The sequence below is a fragment of the Rhopalosiphum padi genome, chromosome 1 (genome assembly GCF_020882245.1).
Source record: "Rhopalosiphum padi isolate XX-2018 chromosome 1, ASM2088224v1, whole genome shotgun sequence".
Taxonomy (NCBI): Eukaryota; Metazoa; Arthropoda; class Insecta; order Hemiptera; family Aphididae; genus Rhopalosiphum; species Rhopalosiphum padi.
Window position 1 is genome coordinate 8,524,866 of NC_083597.1, and position 24,303 is coordinate 8,549,168.

At 26.1% G+C, this 24,303-nt stretch overlaps 1 protein-coding gene across 1 annotated transcript in view; it reads right to left on the minus strand.

Annotated features, from left to right (window-relative positions):
* Nucleotides 1-23,832, minus strand: part of LOC132920182 (bifunctional heparan sulfate N-deacetylase/N-sulfotransferase) — a 70,941-nt gene extending 47,109 nt beyond the window's left edge. Inside the window, exon 1 of the mRNA XM_060982358.1 lies at nt 23,564-23,832. The gene's annotated coding sequence lies outside the window, so the exon portion shown is untranslated. The remainder of the gene's footprint in view (nt 1-23,563) is intronic.
* Between the last annotated feature and the right edge of the window lie 471 nt (nt 23,833-24,303).

Below are 24,303 nucleotides of genomic sequence, written 5' to 3' on the forward strand. Positions count from 1 at the left end.
TCTATAAAAATTAAGCAAAATGTGTAGAGCACTGCAGATTCGTCTGTATATACTTAAATTGCTTATTAATTAAAACAATATTATTTCAATACCATGGATGACATACAATTATCTACGTAGAAATGTACAGGAAAGTAGTCTCTAGATGCATAAATTAAGGAATAATAAGTATTAGAATTTAATTCACAGGTAGTATTAAGTGAATTATACTGATGTGTATTGATTATAATATTTTAAAATATGTTTTGACGTTAACAGAAAATATATTAAAATCAATTATACTTAAGATATTATGTGAGAATTAGGGTTCAGAACTTCTTGAATTTACATGTTTTTATGTACCTAATACTCGTAGAACGCTATAAGATGGAATTTAATTTCGTGAAGTAAATAATTTAAATAATTTTTACATTTTAGATTCTGAGTGGAGCGATGAATGTATTAATTTTATCACGATGTGGTTTTTTGTGTATGAGCACGATAAGTTGACAATAAATTACTTCGATTTTAAAAAATGGGAAGTGGTTTTTGATATCAAATTGGATCTAGTTTGCAGTTTAAAAAGGTCAAACTTAGGAATTCCCCCTACTTATTTTTATAATTTGTATATTTTTACACCAATCCAATTTTTATTTGATGTCTAGGTATATTATTGTTTTCTATTTACAATACAATTTTCAAAGTGTTTTGAATATATTTAAGCTATTTCTAGACATAAACATTTTTCAGTTATTTTGTATTATAAATGTTGATTAAAAAATATTCACAGAGTCAAAATTCTTGATAATGAAAGATATAAACAAGATATCACAACAATTATTCTTATAAAGTTATAACCATACAAAATTATTAAAAATATAAAGGCACACATTTTTTTATAATATGCATTTGAAATTAGAACTGACAAAATCGCAAAAAACTATTAACTATTTTGTAGTTAAAAATTCATAATAACTTCTTTGTATCTAAGTTTTGAATATTTTTTACAAAATTTCTCATTATTAGTTCATATACCTAGATATTTTAAATTCCAGTTATAAGAAATCACTTTTAAACGATGATATGTTAATTATTTTTGTATATTTTATATTATTATTAAGAATTTTACTACATGCAAAATATTTTTGATTTATTTTACTGTTGTACAGTATTACTATAAGATATTATAACATTTTGAGTTACCTTTATAACTTAATATGATATGATATGAATATATATTATTATAATTAAATACTATAATACTATTAAAAGTTAAATACATTTCTTTAATAGTTATATCAAATAAAATATCACTTAATGAATAGGCTGATAGATTGTTTCTGCTCAGAATCGTTTTTGTATACCTACAATGATGTATCATTAAATTCAAATTTATCAAACCTATAATAGTGAGCTATTCGATACCTAATGTACAGCAGAACGGTACTCACCTATACCTACTTTTTTAACTTTATATGGTCATAATTTTGTTAGCTCATATTGTGTTTGAATTAAGTTTAAAAGAGTTTTCTATAATAATTTATTTTAACATAAAATTGTACAATTATCTTTATCCAGCAGTGATTGAATTTGAAGGTCTTGTTATTGACATAATATGACTATTTTTATTTATTTTATTGGATAAAATTACGATTAGAAACTTAATAACGATAAACATCTTAACAAAATCAGTACGTGTATCGTGATTATAATTTTTGTCGTAAGTATTGCTATTTATCGATTAACCTACAATCTACTCATTTACTGTATTTTCGAATACATTGTTTTATTGCACGAGTTTAAAAATGCCTAAAATAAAAAATAATAATCGTATAAGTACCTAACTAAGTTCAGAGAAAATATATTTTATACTAATGGAGTTATTTTATTCATTAAGCTGTCTGAAATGAGAGTAGATGTTGGTATGTGATTTATTGTAACACAAAATTTAAAAACAGAAAAACATGAATCAGCAAAGAAATGTTAATACAATCGGATTATAAGTACACAACAATTAGTATTGACATCTTAAAAAAATTACTTATACAAATTTCACATTTTTTAAATGCGTATTTGAATGCCTATTTGGTGCAACAAATTCCGAACCCTAATAATACTTTATACATTTACTATATTTTGGGATTCGTGAAGTTTTAGAATTTATCAGGATGCTAACGACTACTAAGCAGTAAGCACTTGTATAAACACATTTTCGATTTGCAACTTTATGACTACTTTGTTCATCTTAAATATTTGAAATTGTAAACGTTCAGTAATAAAAAAAAAATTATTTGTTCAATATTCGATTTATCCTTTAGCGTTATAAAATAAGTACACACAGACATATTATTTGAACCACGCCATATTATAATAATATAATAATATATACTGTAATTGTTGTACACCGTTTAGGTATGGGTTTATTGTTAAAACGTATAATGCGAATTACATTCCTGCGGCAACGCCAAGTCCGTGGCTGCCGGAATCTATTGTTGTATCTATACCAATAAGCGATTCCTTCCATGGCTTATTACATGCCATTTTTACGTAAAAGAGCTTCTATTTGGTTCGTCACAGTTTTACGCACATTCCACAGTCCGATTCCGGGTAAACCATGCAGGTGCATTTTTTAGATACACAATATAAATGTGCTGGTACCCTACGGCCTACGGTATCAAAAAACTGGTAAACGATTAAGCATAGTAAACTGTTATATAATATATATAATATTAGTGAAATATAATACTAATTTGAGGCGATAGCCGGTAAGCAATAAATGAGCGAAACAGAACAATTATCTATATTAATAAAAACCAAATCTTATATTGGCCGTAACAGCCTTATTTATTTAAAAGTTTTAAAATTACACAGCGGACTGCAGTGGATGGTTACATTTTTGTATCCATTTAACAATTAAGTGAGTGATATGGGGATTTTTTCATTCCTTTTTTATCATTTTTTCATAAAATAAACTATACGCTTTTATTTTATAAAACGATTTAAACAGTTATTGTTATACCTTATACACAACAAAATATTATAATAATGTACGCGTCGTATACTGTTGTTTAAACTATTTTGGTTTATAAAATGATCCACATTAATCATTAATTTTAATTGTTGACTAAATTAAATTTTTCTATAGAACGCATACACTAGAGATAAAAATACTCAGAGGATAAAATACTACCCGGTTTAATATCAAAATTTGAGGTGAGATTATAACAACTTAACATCAACTTGACCTGATAATCCATCGCCGTCATTTTTCACAATACTCAAATGCTAATTATAAACTTAATATCAGTTGCTTATTAGTGAACAATCTTTTCAAAACTTTGGAAATATTATATGTTATATCACATGAATGACATACAAAATCGTAAGGATAAGGGGGCAATATATTCTTTCTTCAACAAACAGCTTTAAAAGCAACTATTATGCTTAAAATAAGTATACAATAAATTATACTCATAGTAAATATTTTTTTTTTACAATTTCATCATAGTTGCCTGATAATTTGTAATTGTATACAATCGCTAGTATACCTATACTATATAGGTATACATTTTACAACGCTCCCCCACTAATGTGATCAAACTTGTTATAAATTAATTAATTAATAGGCATTGCTTATTTACATAATATGATATACATGATACATTTCCAGGGTTATAATTTCATCTAATTTTATTATAGTCAACCACCGACTTATACAGCGAAATTATATGCTAAAAAGCTCAAGCTCTTACTTTTAAATCGTATAGAGATTATTTCAGAAAAGTTCTAGCTATAGATTAGTCTATATGAATAAACTTTGTTCTTAAGTAAATACTTTTTGAACTTTCTCGCCTCTTAAAAGCCTCTGGATTTTATGTATAAAGAAAATAATTTTGATCGTTTTCGTATATTACATATATATGTGTGTGTGTGTGTGAGAGTGTAGTATTAAGGTGTACTCCCCAAATTCCCTTTTACACGGGTCATGTGTAATGCATTTGTCGGCAGTATGGAAGTCCATAAAGTGGTAGGCGAAACAAAACCGGTATTTTATAATATTTTTTTTTATACATATAGTTCCAGACAAATACCCAATGATTTAGGTCAACGTTGTCGTTATGCATTCTTTTAACACAATAAGGTGAGTAAATTATTACAAAAAGCAAGAATTGGACAATGAAAGAGTGTCGGAAAAGTAAAGTAGCAATAAGTATCGCTAAATATTAATTAAATATTGTCTAATAAAAATGCATGATATTCATATATGTGCATTTAAAAAACGTACACGCACACAATGCACATTATGGGATAGTAGTTTTATTATTTAAAATTAAAGTTAAAAATAACCCAAGTATATTATTTAATTATATTAAATTAGATTATTTACTAAATAATTAAATCTATAACACAGTCCACAGATACAAATTCATTTTCATAAGAACTAACCACAATTTTCTCACTGAGTATAAGTGATTGGCATCGTGGAAAATATATTTTTTAATATTTACATAGGTACTATGAATATGAAACATTGGTAGACTCTAAATATGTTTAATTACGATTTAAAAGATTCATATTCATATTCTAATAACTTGTATCGGTAAATTTGTTCAAGGAAAATAAAATCGCTTAATAATAGGATGTTTCAATTTTCATGTAATCATTAATAATCTCAATTAAGTTACATTAAAGTAATTTGCAATAAACATACAACAGACTAAGTAGTAACACTAGTAGTATATTAAACTTGAAGTAAATACTGATATAAAAACATATTAATATAACGGTCGAAGAATTATTGAATGATATCATTGATATCAATCACAATACCAATAAAACATGAAACAATTGTAAGTAGAATTTGGTATTTTTTTTCGAAAATATTATTTTTATTTAACATACTATCACTCAACCCTGACACACAAATATATACCTGCAATATAGGCTACTAATCTACTACCTCTTTTAGTATGTACATATAGTATCAAATATGTGTGAATTTCAGTACAATTTCTAATATTTCACGAGAAGTTACAGATTAATGTAAATAATATACACACATATTAGTTTTATTTCACTCAAAGCAGAATTTGGACAATACTATATTAGTTAGTAACTTCTTACACTCTACCTTCTTGGCTACACTTATTGCACCAAAGATTTTTTTAAGTCAAACATAGAATTATTAAACGCGTATTTTATAAATAAAAATAAAAATAAATAGTATGTTATAATAACACAATTATGGTTTAATAATAGTGCAACTCATATAGCGTATATACTATACATATATATAAATGTGTGTACGTATACGCGTGGGTCTATTACTCAGAGGAAGTATATTCCTTTGAGGGTTTTTGATTACTACATGTAAACATATAATACATAATACATAGTTATCCGAACCGTTAACTTATTTTTTCACCATCATAAATTATAAGGGTTCACCCGCCTTATAAACGCTCAGACATTATATTTAAATGTACAATCTTATAACATCACACATTGCAGTATTCTTGTGTAGTTATTGTTGCACTACACAACTGATTAACGAACTTTTCAGTCATGGGCCTTGTGAATGCAGATGGCTTTTAGCTGAATTATCGAAGTTTTTAAAGATGAAAACGCAACATCCTTATTTACATCGATAACAATAAATTTAACGAACATAAGATTATATTCAAATAGCAAAACGAAAGAGCTGATTAAGTACTATAATTTTTGTAATCACATATTTTATCAACTGAACAGTTAATTTAACATTTCAAGTATACTTTTTACATGTGTATATATGATATTATACAAGTACTTATAATATAATACTACTATAGTACTATTAATATAGCAAAACTATTTTCACTTCTATAATATAAACCTTAAATATGTAACCGTGGCCTACCGGACCTACAACAATATAATAGTAATATATACATTATACACAACGTAATAGAGGGTGGAAAGTATAAGAATTAGGTATGAGATGTCCAATTAGAAAAGAACTGACGACTATATGATGCTGGTAGCGTTCAAATGTCTTTTGATTAGTGTATTACCTACATCACACAGCATAGACGTACCTAATACCGATACTTTTGAAGTTGTGCGCCCAGAAATTTCCGGTCGACAAATAGTCCGGATGTAAGGGTTCATACTCCCTTTCTACGTAACTTCCGGCCCCCCCACACATTGAAATAATTGGCATGTTGCGGTTGGATACAATCGCGTTCCGTGTCTGCTTTGCGCAATATGCGCTAGAAACCGGATGTTTACAGAAACGCGCATATTATAAATATCGAATAGTTAAGATGATGAAAAGACTATATTATTATATAAGATGTGCAGGGTGAAATGGAACAGAAATCAATTTAAAGATGTTTGAAATGTTTTCAACGCGTGTTTATTACAAAACATCATAAATACATACATAACTACTAATACGTATAGGTATATCAAGTTTTGAGTTTTTACAGAGAGGAAAATGATTATTTTTTAAATAAATAAAAAGATATTTAAATCCTAATAATTATGGCATTGTTGTAATCAAGATAATACATAAGTAGAACTGGAACTAAAAATGTACAAGAATATTTAAAAATAAAATACATGCGATTAACTGTTATTCATTATTGTTATAAGTCACCATTTTATAGTTTTACTAAATTATACATTTTAGAATAAATATATATCCTCAAAATAAAATGTAACGTTCCTAATTGAAGTATGAACTTTAACTATAAACTTAACTAAATGAATAATAAAAACACAATGAAAATGCAACATTTATATGCTTAAATACATATAACTAAATAATAAATACATATTTACTACATTTAAATGTAAACCGTAATTTTGGTAAAATTATATCATTATCTAAATTCACAAAATAAATTATAATTTATTTTAAATCTTTATATAATATAATAAATTTTACTCAATGGACAAATGATAAATATCTTAAATATCAATAATTATGTAATTAATAGCATAGCTCAACTATTTTATGTCAATTCGTGCCGATTATCGATGTTACAGTTTTTATTTTTGACATGGGTTACAGTGACTGTAACCGTTACACGAATGATTTTACAATACACATGTTCTATAATATATTAAATAAAATATATTTGAATACGTTTTCAAAGGTAACGTTTAGCTTTTAAAATTCCTTAAACATTACACTCTAGAAATAAAAATAATTTACTGATCAACATTACATGTTCATATAATAAGTAAGCTACATATACTTATTAAAATTTTTATAAAAATCATAACATTATTATAGATACCAAAAAAAAATGAATTCCACTCTTTCACAAAAATGTAATTTATACAGAGTTTCAAACATAATTCGTTCAAATAAATGTATATTTTCAGCTACACGCCTATACATTTATACTTTATAGTAATAACTCCAATCTATGGTTCCTCTGTGTTTAAATTACATTCATACGTGTTATGTTCACCACCCAAGATGTTCCCACCTACCAAAAATAATTTAATATGAAAAGAAGAAAAGAGTTTTTATAATACATTTTAAGTCTTGAGGCATTCATTATACAACAATGATCATTAAATACATTCGAGTTTTTTTCAATTGGAGTTTTAAAATGATATTTATTATAAGTGTATAATTATTATAATTTGTAGATTGATTTGATTTTCTTTACAAGTAATATTTTGTATTTAAGAATTGTTTAACAAAAATTAGTACTGACGGACGATGGTATTATATTAAATGTATATGCCAAATAAGAAGCATGCGCATGATTGTAAAAAGTTAGTCATGCATTAATAGATATTGGTTAGATGTAATTATTTTGGTGAATTATAGGTTGTGAAATTATATAAGCGACTTTACATAGATTGAGAAGAGTATTAAAATTAATAAATCCATTTTTTTCTTTAAAATTTATTTAACAATTGAAGGTTTTCTATACAAATTATTATTTTAAGATAAATGTAGTTATATTCACTACAAGAGTGCAAGGAAGGATTGCAAAATACAAATTTGTTTATCCACGTAAAATTTGTAGTAATAAATCGATATCCAGTACAATAATTAAGAATAAAAACATAAATATATATCTAAAAATTATAAATTCAATAGTAGATTAATTACTATATAAAATTAAATGTAAAATAAAAGACTATTTAACAAGTATAACAAACAGTAAATATACTCGGGTAGTTTCAGAATGTACGTCATATTTAATCCCTCCAAAATTAGTGTACCTTTATATTGAAATGACCATGTCGTATATTGTGAAATTGGATGATAAATGGAAATGTGGGTACACAAGTAATCCAGATCACATCAATCATTTCTCAAATAAACCGTATAAACTGCCATTGAAACCTAAGTTCCAAAATAACATTATTCAAAAATTATTAATAATATATTATGTTATTAATTATTAATATCAACACAATTTTATAAATTGTTTAACAGTACAACAAGATTATGTAAATAAATACATGTATAGATAGAATATTATATCAGTACAATTATATTATACATAGAGAGTAGAGACTATAATTTAATTTTTCACTCATATCATATTTTGTTAATGTCTTACGGTGTTTTATTAGTTAATACTTTTTTATGTTTTGGAAAACAACCAACAAACAACAACAATGTCATATAATTTCTATCTCAAAAATTCTCAGGTGCCAATAAATACACAACACTATTTACACAGTTATAGTTTGGCATATTCTCAGAAAGTTAAATAGCAATCACCGTATACATCCTGCAAGACGCAGCAACCAGGCCATCAAAGCATATTGTTTTTATAATACTGTGATATAAAAATAGTTGTTATCCCGAGTGTTGAACGAAACTTCCAATAACTCTTAAACTTATCGTTTTATAATAATATAAGTTATGAATGTTATGATATATTATGAAAACACGTTTTTGACCACAAAATAACATACTTTTTACAAGAATCAACACGAATTTATATAGAAACATAATCAGGAATTAAATACAATAAATCAAGTAAGTAATTGAATACATCGTATTCCTGAAACGATAGTAAGCCAAGTTAATATATTAATTTAATTTTCTTAATAAGTAATTCATATTGAGATAAATTAGGGAGATGCGTAATGCTTTTGAACTCTAAATTAGTATGGGTAATAATATTCTTTTAAATCAGTTTTTTGAGACCATATTTTGAAGAAAAATTATTCAAAAACAGTACTGGAAAAAAATAAATATGATAAATAAAACTAAGAATAATTTTGTATGAGTTATTCTAAAAGTACATTAATCAAACACTTTATTTACACGAACCAACAATTATTACTATAGTTTAAATAAGATGTGTAATATGTATATTTAATTATTATACTTGACCTGCAGTAGGTAAGTACTTAAACGAATATTAAATTAGTCCTAACTTATAACATTAATAATAATAACAGTATGTTCGTTTCGTTGTACTACATGATTAAGGTGTTATACACTCATATATATAAATGTAATATTTTTAAATGAATAGGTCTCATTGCAATGAAAGTCGTAGCCCTTATTATTTGATGATTTTTTGTTTTTTGTTTTACTATTGTCGTTACAGAGCAATGTATTTATTGATTCTAAGAGAATATATGTGACGCTTAGACATATAATCCATTTGTTTTTACCTACTAGGTAGTATTGGTAGAAAATTTAAATTTATATTAAGATAACCAATTAGATTTCTTATAAAAATAATTAATATGTATATTTTATAGTTAATATATAAATTAAAATCAATCAAATTAAAACAATTATTATTCCAAAACTAAAAATATACCTATCTATTTACTCGTATACAAGTGTTTAGTATTTATATGACATAATAAATCAAAACATTAAAAAAAAACGTCAAACTAAAAAAGTTACATCCAAATAAACTCATTTTTAATCCTAATAAACATGTTACAATTTTATGAACAAATACTTACTTCTCAATACTGCTTTTCGATAAACCGTACAAAACTAAATTTTTATTAAGTTATAGGCAGTTGAAAACATTTTCTGAGAATACTCAACACATCAACACGCCTCGTGATAGTTATTACCACAGAGGAGGTTGTACTAGGTACCTATACTATGTAAACATAAAACTTATATGGATCTTATTAGTTCACAAAATACAATTTATTTATTCTTAGAATTCTTAGAAAGCGTTTCCATCATTCTAAATTTTAGACATCGTATTAGAAATTTGAGTAGTTGACCCATGATGCATTATGTGCGACAATAAACAACTAAATATTGTAAATGGTAATATTAATATTTCATCGACCCTTTCATGACCCTGGCAATAATTACACAACTAGGCGGCAACAGACTGTAATATAAACTGGACGGAGCACGCAATAGCTGTTTACTGGAAACCTAGCATGATGTATAATAAGTCATAAGTGATAATGATAAACTAATGACTAACATAAGGTAGGTACGATAATTAATATTTCATCCCTAAAATATTTAGAAAAAATATTAAAATCAAATTTCAGGACATCAGGTTGTAATCACTTTACATTCTATATTTCTATATAATATTATATGGTCATATGGAAATATTTATATACCTAAATACTATAAAAAGTCGATAATTATAATAATTCGATTTCAGTTAATTTTTGATCGAAACTACAAAAAAGTATGAAGTACCTATAATGCATATATATTTATATATGAAGTGCAATTTCATAATATAATTATCTTTTTAGAAGATATATAATATATATTATATTTAATAGTAACTGGAGTAGTGATAGGTAAATTTGGTATTTTTAAATTTAAATTTAAAAAACAAATAAATAAATACTATTATTAGTTATTACGTTTATCATACAATTCTAATTAATATAATAATAGTAAATAATATAAATTATTGAATTTTTTGGTATTTTATTTTGTATTATAATCATTCAATTTTAAAATAAATTCACAAAATGTAAAAATTATAATAATAAATCATAATTATTTTGTGTTTAATGTATAATTGTAAGTAGTTAAATAAATTATATAACTTTTAAAAATTTAGCCTCAATTCAAATTAATATATATTTATTTTATTTAAGTTCACAACACTTAAGTACATAACATAACATTTCATTTTCAGTATAAATAAGAAATAATTCATACTTCCATAGGTGGTATAATACATTTAAAAAATATAAAATACTAGCTATCCCCGAGCACTTATTGCTCATACAAAATGCATCTGTGTTAAATATTTGGTTGCCTAATACAACTTAACTATAGCTATCCCATCTAGCGTTGCTTCTTTTTGACCATTTAACAGCAGTATATTATTTTTTAAATTATTTTTCTTATTTTTTTTCTTTTTTAACAACAAATTAGATTTATTTTTTATTTTGGACCAAAAACCATCAATTAATTTTTCATTAACTTATAGAATCAAAAATAGGTTTAAAACCTACAATGAGCTGTTTCATTTAAAAAAAAAATCAAGATAATCGGATAAGTAGTTTCAGAGGACGACATACCTGATAAATATTTCCATTTTCACATTTATATATAGATGGATAGTTTTATGCGCATGCATATAATTGCAATGCATTAATGGTAGGTAAAAAAACTATTCAGAAAATACCCGATAAATACCATTTACCCATTCACCGGGATACCGGGATATTTACTAACAACGCATCAGTACAAAGTATTTTTAATGTTAGTTTAACACTTAAATATATATACAATTATATAAAATATTCAATTTTGAGTGGCGATTTAGTAAACGGCAAACATATTATAATCAACGGTAACATTAAATGAGTAGTTTTTGGACATAACAAAAAAATTATAATCATATCATATAATATAGCCATTATATTATAATAAAAAATTATTTATTTTTAGTAGATTGTATATTTAAGTTCAATTTGAAAAATTCAAAATTTAAGAAAAATTATAAACATAACACACCCTACTGGTAATCTCCCATATTTGTTTACGTTATGTTATACTGATGGCATCAATCTCATGCATAAGTTGAAAATATAATTTGATTTCATTTAAAATACATTTGTTCAACATTCAATTCGTTTAACATGGTTTAAGAAACTATTGTTAACGTCACGGAATTTAAAAGCAACGGCGCCATCCCTCAAGTCTATTTATCAACTACAACCATTTTCAATACTTAACAATAAATTCCGCAAGATATAATTTTGAAAGTAGTTATCCCTTTTGGGTTTACAATTGAATTTGCAAAAAAAAAAAAAAATCGTTTACACTCCATTTAAGTAATATATATATATATATTGTCGTTCCTGGATACATGCAGGCGCCTAATAGCTTTTTGTATACCTGGCGCATGACAACAGTCTACCACGATGTAGGGCGAGCCGTTCACATAATATAATATGATATACAGTATACACACATGACACATAGGTACCTAACAAAAAGGCGCCCAAACATATTAAGTCTACAACTCTATAAGTCTCGAGAATGTTCTAATTCGACATCCACCATTTTAACATAATATAAAAGCAAACATAAAACGTCTTTTGATATAAAAATATTTATATGTACCTATACCCTATACAAACATTATACATACATATATTTTATTATGACTACTACTTTAGTCATAAAATTACTAAGCCCCTTTTTTGCTTATGAATACGAAACTAATGTAGGATTTAAATACATGAAACTGAAAGACAAACAACTGTGAATACAAACCAACTACGGAGTACTTTATTATTGTTCAACCCTTTTTCAATATATACTTGCGAGTTTCAGTGTCAATATTCAAACATTTTTTTTTTTAAATTTCTAGTGCACTTTAATCGAATAGAATATTAACACACTATAATATATACTATAATTTATTACACTGTTTAATATAATGTATTATCATAATCAATATTTTTTAGTCTAATATAATATATACAATTAATTTGAAATTATATTTATATTTGCGATTGATTTTGTATGCTAATTATTTCCATTTATTTATTATAATAATATAATGTATGGTGTATGGTGTATCGTATTATACATTATTTATGAAATAAAATACCAATAAATAGTAAAATATAAATACAAAACATAAATTGCAAATTATATAAAATGTCATCAACCACAAATAATTACTTATAATTACGTTAAATGTTCTTTCAAGTTAAAATTTTAATTAGCAATACACCGTAATATACTCAAGTTATATTCAAGTCTCAAATACATTAAACTGGCACGAAAAGCATTTCAATTAGTCAAATATGTATATTATAGATTTCTATATTAAGTATAGATTATGAGTTATGAGAGACAGAATAAATAATCACTTACCAAAATGCTCATTGAATTTTTTTTAAATGAGTTTAAAACATTTGTTTACACTACAAAATGTAGGTAATATTCGTAGCTTAAAAATTATATACTTACTAAATATTTAAAGAATAGCATACGTTATCCGCATTACATAGTGTAATATTTTTAATCGATATAAATATTCAAAATTAATTATTGTAGGAACAATTGTAGGTGAAGCTTATGATAAACATATAAAATTATAAAATATAGATTTATAATCACTGTACATACAATGAAATGCTAAAGATATATTCAGATTCTTTAAAGCATGTATAGTAATTAATACGACAGTGTCTAAAATTTTTTAGTGCGATACGTACTGCACTATTGCACAGTATAAACGAGAGTAAAATAAGTAATGTTATGCGAACTTGTGTATTATGGGCTCCTTTATAAAAGAATAAAAAGCCTTTTTCAAGTACAGTGTTCATTTCCCTGTACATAGCATGCGAATGAATAGAAATATAAACACAAGTGGCAAAATCAATGAATGCCAATGTTGTTTCCATATTACATAATAAAAAAGGAGAGAAATTAAAAAGAAAATTCTAATGAGCAGAAATAAGAAATATTTTATTTCAAATCGATTTATCAATATACACAGTGATATATAATAGTATAATATTAAAATCACAAAAACAGTACTATCAGTTTAATTTCATATTATTATTTAGATACGAGCTTTGTAAGTGTAACAAAACAACTATTCGACATTTTGTTAAAGTATCAAAATTAATATCTATACATTATTTTGATATTTTATCACCACCTGTAAGGTAATAATAATTTTTATTATTGTGAATTACAACTTATAATAATAACTATAGAAACGCTATTGTCAAACACTTAAAGAACCTACAATATTTAACTGTTGATGTCATAATACTTGTCTTTTAGTTAAAGAGAAACTATGTATGATATTTCAACGAATAATGGTTAGAAGGTTAACCTATTAGAAGGGAATTACTAATTACTACATTAGATACGCTACCTACTATACATTAAAAACTTTATTCACAAATCATAAATTTAAAAAAGGCTAATGAAAAGTATATATTACTATGTAAATAAAAAATAAATGTTTACAATTTATCCATAGTCATATATATAAATAATGATGATTATATTCATTAAAAATTTCAATATAATTATTATATTTTAGATTTTAAGTAAAGGCGATTGATGTATTGATGATGTGTAATTTTTTTTTTGTGTATGAAGATAATTTTTACGGTAGAAAAAATGCTTTGGGTGGTTTCTGGTAGCAAGTTGCTTCTCAATGGCATTTTTTTCAGTGCAAAGGGGTCTAACAATTCCATTATTATTCAAAATAACCTAGAAAAAAAATATTAGAAAAATGGAAATTTTTACACAAAGCTAGTTTTTGTCGTCGATTTTTTTTTTATATACCTTCTTACTTTACTCAGAAATAAATAACTATAGTGTCTTTAAATGTTCAACACATATTCATATCAGCATTTAGGTAGTATTAAATATAAAATAATATTAAAATATTTTGGTCTATTTTTAATGTTATATTTATAGGTATTTTAAATTTTCAACTTTATATAGTTATTTTTGGTAAAAAAAGATTGAAAATTAAATACAGGATTCCCCTCATAAGTTATTTGTATATCAAAAATGTATCGCCACAATATTTTTTTAGAAGTGTTTAAAGTTTAAATTTTAACAAAATTGATCAAAACCTTCAAGAGTTTCATATTTTTTTGTAGTACCTATAAAGTTCATAACGTTTTTTATAATAAAAAAATATACAAGATTATACATATATTTTTTTTCCAGGAATTATGAAAAAAGCTTAGCGCATTAACACTAATATTTTTTATGATCGTTTGAAGTTTAAATTTTGATACAAATTTTTTGTTGTACTTAAAAAGTATGAATCATATAAATTTTAACCATTTCATTATACCTTAAATAATCATTTTCTATTTCAAAATATTTAGACTAATTCAAAGCTATTTATAAATATTTGAAGAATATTTAACTATATTTATTATTTTGTTTTTTTTTTAACGATGATATAAACATATTACAATCATGAACATTTTTAAGTTTGAAACAAAATATTTTCTTTAAATCTGATTATTTTAATTCAAGAGCCATGCCCCATAACCACCATATAGACTCTAAAGGAAATAGTATTTTTAATAAAATAGAATTTTAGACAAAATGGTTTTATGACTAAGCTACAATAACACTTCATTTCACAGACGAGTCATAATTTTTATAAGCTTATTATTTCACTTGTATACCTACGGTGGTACTTTGAAGGATACATATAACATATTATATATTTACATTCGTGTACAATTCCAGAGTCAGAAAAAAAACTGTAGGGCTTCCCATAAATCGTCGACCCTTTAAATTAGACCCAAAATAAACCTACCTTTAGTGTCCTAGCCGAAATATACTTTTACAGAACTATTTATTAAAATTAAGATATATACAAGTTATGTGTTAAAAAAGCGTCGTTAAACATAGTTTATTCACATTAAACAGAAAATTATTGTATTATATAAATATATATATGATTTAGTCGAATCGAAGTGATGAGAATCTTTACCGTGGCGCACGTCCATGTGACCGAGTGCATAAAGATAATATATAATATATAGGTATTATATACTATATACATTATCGTGTTTTCTAATCACAATAATAATAATATAATGTGCATTGAGAAATACTAACTCGTGCGCACAACCGGATTTATGCACTTAATATATGTGAAGAACGAAAACATAGTATAATACTATAATAAGTATTAATAACACAATAATATATTATAATAGACGGACGACGGCCAAGCACAGTAGTCACGCCTTCTTTCCTTGGTTTTTTCCGCATTCACCTTTATCGTAAACATATGTATAGTGTTTGGTGAGTAAAATTATAACACTGACGTACATTCGTACGATTTCAAAGATAACACCTGCGCGCGATGGGGCTCAACATAAAAAGTGGGTACACAAAGGGTGCATCTGGATTGTAATCTTGAAAATGGTGCGCCCCTCCCCCCGGTCACAAACTATTTTATAACTGGCATACGACATAGATTACAAAGGTATAGACCGTCACAGGAGTACTATACTAAACGCGATATATCTTGAACCGTAAAAATTACTACCGAAATAATAATGTTAACCACAGTTTTCGAGCCACGAGTAATCGTTGAATGGTTTGGGAATACAGAACATCGTATATATAGCTTTAGGCTACCCCCGCACACGTTAAGATATTATATTACACATACTCATGTATATAAATAGGTACTCGAATAACATATTACGACCCTTTACTCTTCATCAACGATATTTGTTTTGTAATAGAAATACAGTTGGAACCGATGGCAGTATAATCAATGTTTGCAGGGATGACCAATCGATAATTTTCAAGAAACCTTATATTTTGTATACCTAAACTTATATACGACAAGGAAGTATTCGAGTGAAAAGGTTAAGATATTTTAATGTATCTATCGCGTGCTTTTCACCAAAACTATTATTATTATTCCAGTCTTCAGATGTCCATTGTTTATAATGCTATATAAGAAATAGCCAAAATTATCTTTGACGAAACCTTTTACATACACAGTGACAATGCGACATACGAGTATACGATATATTATAATATATAAAACACAGTTACTCACGATTCAGATTAACTCGTGTATAAACATTGTATATAGATCGATAAATATTATTAACTATAAATTATTAAAATCGCCATATTATATAATATAACACCAATGCATTCAAACGAAGTCTTAACGTTCAGTAGCATAATATGCTAAGATAAATGTTATCACGGATATTTAAAATATTACTAGTTATAATGGCTAAATTTATAGATACTACAGAAGATTATAATTCCTACAAATAACAACTACAACTGATTTTGTATCCATAATCATAGTCAACGGTTTAACATAAAATACTCATATTAAATTTAAACTATATTACGGCTGCTTCACCCCTTTTACTACTTATAGCAGCACAAGCAAAGTATGCAGTTTATTAAATGTATACACAATAAGTTCATAAATATTTAAGATGTGATTTTTAAAGTTATTTCGTTTACTTTTTTATAACTATTAATATAGGTAAACCTACATTTTTAGATAATACATTTTAATTTTTAATTTTAACTATAGTTAACAGTTCATAAATATTCAAAAAAAAGTCTAATATAGATATCATAAGAAGTCATAGAAAATAATTTTTATTTGTTATTATAATCGAGTCATATACAGTTATAACTTCCGTTATTTTTTTAGCTACTAAGCAGATATAACAAAGCTTAGTGTGGGATATACTACAACGTCTACAACACACACAAACATAATCACTCAATTATAATATATCAGAAATGAGCTTTGTAAATATATATAATATATATAATATAGTGTGTACATAATTCAAGTATAAGTACAATCGATATCGGCAATAAACACATTAAAATGTTGGTCGTTTAGTGGTACGTAATAGGAAAACGTTATTGGGCTTATATAGACCTGCATATTTTTGTAGAGATCAATTAGAATGGCCTAAAAAACACGTACCAATAGCTTATTTGGACGAACGCCCAACTGTGTGCCAAATATATAAAACGAAATCTAAAGAATCTGGTAATGAATTATACATAATATTATATAGTGAATGAGAATATAGAATATAATCTCTTATCATCATCCTGTCTACGAGATATCTCCTGTATACATAATATTTTATAGATAGAAACAGATACATTCAATGCTGTATAGAGAAAATATATTTGTATACAAATATAGAAATATACTTGTACTTTTTTCTACATCTACAACACTGAATTAATTATTAATAAATCCACCAAATCTACTTTAAACTACAATGTAATACCGCAAACGAAATCTCTCGTATTTTAATATACTTTTTCTCTACGGATATTTAACATATTTCAATTTAAATTAACTGCCATAATCAACTCAAAGAATGATAATTGACTTGAACTTAAAAATAATATTACCATTTTGTCACTTAATTGTTTTTTTATTTTTTCGATAGAACCGTTAGTGTTGTACGAACATAAAATTACAAAGTAAAGATACTCATTGATCATAAATTAGTCCATTATGGTTCAGCGAAATATAATAACGCCAATTATATTAAAATTGCAATTATTAAATTAAATTTTCATTTAAAATTGGATATAATAAAATGTGTTTATGTTTACATATACATGATATACATTGAAAACATTGTATACCGAGTTTGATAACCAACATTAATCAAAAATTGTAAAATTAAATTTAAACTCTTATTATAATAATATTACGGCCATAATTGGTTTATGTTATTATATAAATAATATAATTAAGAATTTTAAAAGTTCATTCACATTTAATTTTAGATGGTAATAAAAATGTTACTTCTTTGCTCGATTTGTAACTGCAATAATAGCAATATTAATATATAAGCACGGATAATATAATATAATATTATCTGTGTAATATAACAACATAATATAATAATTATTAAGTATGTATAAATATTAATAATTTATACTATAAATAGTATAAACACATAAATACAATTAAAACTATATACATTATTTGTCAATATTATTTAGTTTTTTGTCTTTCACTGTTTAATATTTATTAATTTATTAGTATTATATTTTAATAAGATAGGGGTTATTTACGCAAATCATTTTTTTAGAATCTAAGCGGAGTGATGAAAGTAGGTATTGATTTTACACTAATGTATTTTTTTGTGTGTGCGTTTATAATTACCTTTTAGGGCGGTGAAAATTCTTCAATTTTAACTTTGAGCATGATTTCTGTTAATAAATTAGGTCTAGTACACTCTAGTTAATATTTTATGGGATCGATCAAAATTAAAAATTAAGGAAAATCGGAAATTTTTACATTTAACCAATTTTCAGAAAAATTGATTACTTTATTTTATTATAATTCAAAAACAAATAACTGTAAAAAAATGAAATGTTAACTAAATGTTTATATTATCATTTATACGCAATTTAATTTTCAAAAATGTTGAGCTATTTATAGACATTTGACATTATTTATTGGGTCAAAATTCTTGAAAATTAAATACAAGCACAACTTTTTTTATTATTATTTGAAGTTAATTTTTTACAAAATTCGTCATAACCACGAACATTTATAAACTACAAGTATTTTAAAGTAAAAATTAATATAGTATTTCTCATAAGTAGTTCATACTGAAACTAAAAAAATCTAAAAAAATATATAAACATAATTATTTTTTTTAGATATTTGAAGCTCAAATTGAGACGATTTACATATTAAAACGTCGAATAACGAAACTCATAATTGTGTTATAATATAAAACCATTATAAGAATTAAGAACTAAAAAATTTTACGTATATTATATACTATATTAGTTTACATAATGACATTTTCAAAATAATATGTAGATTAATTTTAAAAGATATCATCAATTTATAATACCATGAACCAATTCACACTGTTTTTCGGTTAGTGATTTTGACTCAAAAATGAATAACAATAATATAATACAGTATAAAATAAATATAATACATTATTATAATAATTAAATACTAATATATAATAAATTTATAATATTTTTTTCGGAAAAAAATTAATTTACCTTCTATAATATTAATATTAAAATAAATTAGGACCTTCAATAACAATATCAAAACACATATTGTGAAAACTACTTGGTAATATATAGGCTATCAGACTGTCTCTGCTCAGAATTGTTTTTGTATGTAATGACATATTATTGAATTCAAATTTAATGCATCCAATATAGTAACTCACTCAAACACATACTGTACATTAGAATGGTACTGACTACCCACATTTCTTTTTTTTACTGTTGACCATAATTTATACTATACTTAATTACATATAATATAGTTTTACACTTTTAAAAATACATTTACCGATTTACCTGTATCCCCTGTCTCGAAATAATAGTATAAAAGTACTTATATATTATATATATTATCCTGAAAAATTATTTTATGCAATATATGTATAAATTCTGCGGGGTTAAAACCTCAGTTATAACATTGTCTATTATAGTGTCTCAACAAAAAAATCTCTAGTAAATAATTTTTTTAGTAACTAGTTAAAATACTAAACCAATTAAATTAGTACCTAATTAAATATTAGAAATAGAAAATAATAAAATAATTATTATAAGGCTATAAATTAAATTTAGAAGTAGATATATTATAAAATATCAATAATTAAAAATAACATTAAGTAGGTATATTATATATTATACATAAAAAAAAATTAAATAGTTAGTGCGAATACAACGGATTTTTGTGTCTGTAAAATATTTTAATAATTATATATTATATAGGCATTAATATAAATATTACTCTAAAATTCGTTTAAAATTTTTAATGATTAATTAGTGTGAATTTAATGAGCTTTATAAAACTTTTACATTTACTCAGATATTTACTCAATGGCATTTTGATAAAATCATAGTCCATGCTATATTTTCAATAGCTTAAGATTTAAATTCGCAGAAAACAGAAGTTTAGTAGTAGCTTGGATATCCATAAATCAGAAATCCCGTTGTTATCGTGTAACTCGTTTCGAGTGTTTCGACAGTGCAATAGCTTCTGGAATCTCAGGTTCCATACGGCATCTGTACTACATTGGACCTATAGATACCACTATATTCTCTCCCGTTAATATAACTATCCTCTTGGTACGTAATTTATATCACGAAACTACCTATGGTGAAATACTTTAACCAAGATAGGTTAATTCATCCGTAAATTCTCTATTTACAAGACTAAAATCGAATTCAATTTCACAATTTTTAAATTTTAAAGCTATACAAGTATTAAAGTAAATTTATGAATTTATCTTTTTATTTAAAATGTTATACATGCGATTAATAAATGTTAAAGTAATAATAATAATATCAATAATTAGTAGGTAATTGTAATGGATATTATATACCTACAATAGTATATACACAAAATATATTTAATACTTTATAATAATTATGTACCTAGGTACCTATAATCCTGTAACTAGCAGTAAACGTTTTTATAAATTAAATCCGAGAATGATCCAAATATTTAAGCAGTAACGTCACACATTTAAAAGGGAGTGTCAAATAATCAAGCATTATTCAATGGGTCTAATATATTTCTAAATTATATCTCATACAGCCACATCTAACATGTTGTATTCATTAAATACGTAAAATACGTCCAGAGTCAAAATATCTAACGCATAGTAAATTTTAAATAGATCTACAACAGTAAAATAAAATATTCCATATTAAGAATAGCGCAATCAAATGATTTTATTTCGTTACAAATAACATATTATAACATTTAAATAATTCGCTCTTAAGTATTTATAATGATAAGAAAGTATATATTTAATTAAAAGTAAATTGCTCAATTATCCCAGTAAATTAAATTTAGTTTAATTAATACAGCTTAATGAGTAAAATATAATATCAATAACTTGTAAGTTCAAATATAAAATTTATTTTATTATTTAGACCTTATATATAGAAGCATTTTAGAATAAACCTACACACAGAACACACTCACATCTATTATCTGTGTTACATTTTTTAAATATTTTATTTTACTTAATATATTTGTACGGAATGAGCCCTTTTTTACATTTTATATTTACATAAATTGTTGTTATTCGAGAAATTATTAATTTTAAAGATTTGATTATTATATACAAACATATCTTTTTATATTACAATTGGATATTATAAATAACATTTCTAAGTTTTACGAGTATAAAAACAAAAACCAGGAATGTAAAAAAATGTTAAATGTATACTAAAATTTGTTCATTTTAAGATACGTAGTATACGTACCTAAATATCAATGTTGTAGGTGTCTAAAAAAATTATTATTTTGGGTTACAGCAAAATAACTATGATATAAATTATAGTTTAAAATTTAAATGCTTACCTACATAAAATGTAAAAATAATTTCTGATTTTAATTCTGCAGGCATTGTTTATAGTTTAAAAAAAATGAATGGATTTCCTGTTTAGTCGGTAAATGGTTTCATCATGATAACAAACTTTTGAAACTTATCACAATACTACGTATGTACGTCTAACATATTTAGTGAAGTTCAATATCGTCTAATTTATTATTAGTGACTGGACGGATAACATTGTATCACAATATAATATTTCAAATGCCTGTCGGATAAAACACTTCAAAATAACTTTCGGTGTTGGTTAGTTGGTCAAACTTAAAAATCATATTGGCTAATAGCCAATAAATTCCATGATCATCTAGTTACTACCTAAAGACAATACTGTTTAGTTAATTAAAAATTTGTCTCAAAAGGGAAACAAAAAGTCTAAAGTGTAATTGGAAATTACAATGTGTAATTTTTAAAAGTTAGGACATTTTAAGAATGTCTTACACCTAATTTTAAACGGACTTATGTCTTAAGCATAAAAAAATACATATTATTTACCCATAAGGAGAGGCGGGAAAACAAGAGATCCTCATACTTTTACTCGAGCAATACGATAGGTAAATAAATCAATAGGTTCTATAGTTATTATAATACATAATATATAATGTACATTATGTTATTCACCTTGAACACGTGCGTGCGGTAGCCAGAGCTGGGACAACACTTTTTCGCAATTCTAAGATTTAAAAGTATCGATATATACGATAGATTTATCATTTAATATCCGTAAATATCAGACGTCGGTAAATAATAATTAAAATAAAACGACCGAATGTCGACTCAATTCGAACTGCATTTGATTATTAAGCTAGTTACCTAGTACCTATCCGAATATTGCACATTTTTACAGCATCTATTGTGATCTATACCAAACGCGGAGAAGAGAACGCTATCCATAATTAAACCAGTCGTTGGATAGACAACCGGACAAAAAACGCGTTCGTTTCGAAATTAGAACACGGCAGCGGGGACGAACGGATCGCGCGTAAGAATCTACCAACAGTAATCTGTAGGCAGATAACCGCGGTAAAGGAAGAAAGACCTACATAATCATTAGGTTTTACCTCAGATTAAAGCTGCCTACACTAAAATAAGCATAGATCTCGGACAACTACTACCAATGAACTCTGTGTACGATTTCTCACAATTCCACACAGTATAATATGGAAACGACGATTGTAAAATATAATATAATATGTAATAGAGTTGTGGTCAGGTTACTTACGGCTTGTGGTGCGGTCAGAGACTGTCGTTGCCGATAAATCAAAACGATCGATGTGGAGTGTGAACCGTCGATCACGCAGTACTAAACGGTCGGTGTTATCGGCGCACACGTGAGAGCGGCCAAAACGCGAAAATTATTGATAACGGAACGACAGCGGCGAAGCGAGCGTATTACGCGCGTGTGTCACGGTCGGGGCACCACCAATACACTGCATTCCGATCGGACGAGAACTGAGGCAGCGGCGGCAATGGCAAGCAGCACGACTGACAACTGAGAAGCGGGTTGGCGGGCGGTGGTAATCACGCACGGAAAACGCGGGCGCTAACGTGCGCGCGCACACTTTGTACGCGGTCGACGTGCGAGGGGAAGTGCGTGTCGAGGATATTGGGTGGTGGTCACGGGGGAGCGGCTAGCGTGGCGGGCGACAATTCAGTGTTGCCAACGGCGCACCGCCAAAACACCGGTCGTCCCGTCGGCGCACGACGAACGGACGGACAGACCACATATTATTATTATTATTATTTATTACTATTACTATTATAGGTACTCGTGTCCTCGGCGCCCTGTCGCCCGATTGACGGACGGACCGCCGCAATTTTTTTACACCCCTTCACGAGACACTCAAATCCACGCGTTACTTAGATACTAGTATAGACTAGTAGATACCTATTTTTTTCCATCCTGACGGCGATCGCCTATATGGTGCCGGCCCGCTCTTCGCACCACTGCGATCTATTATA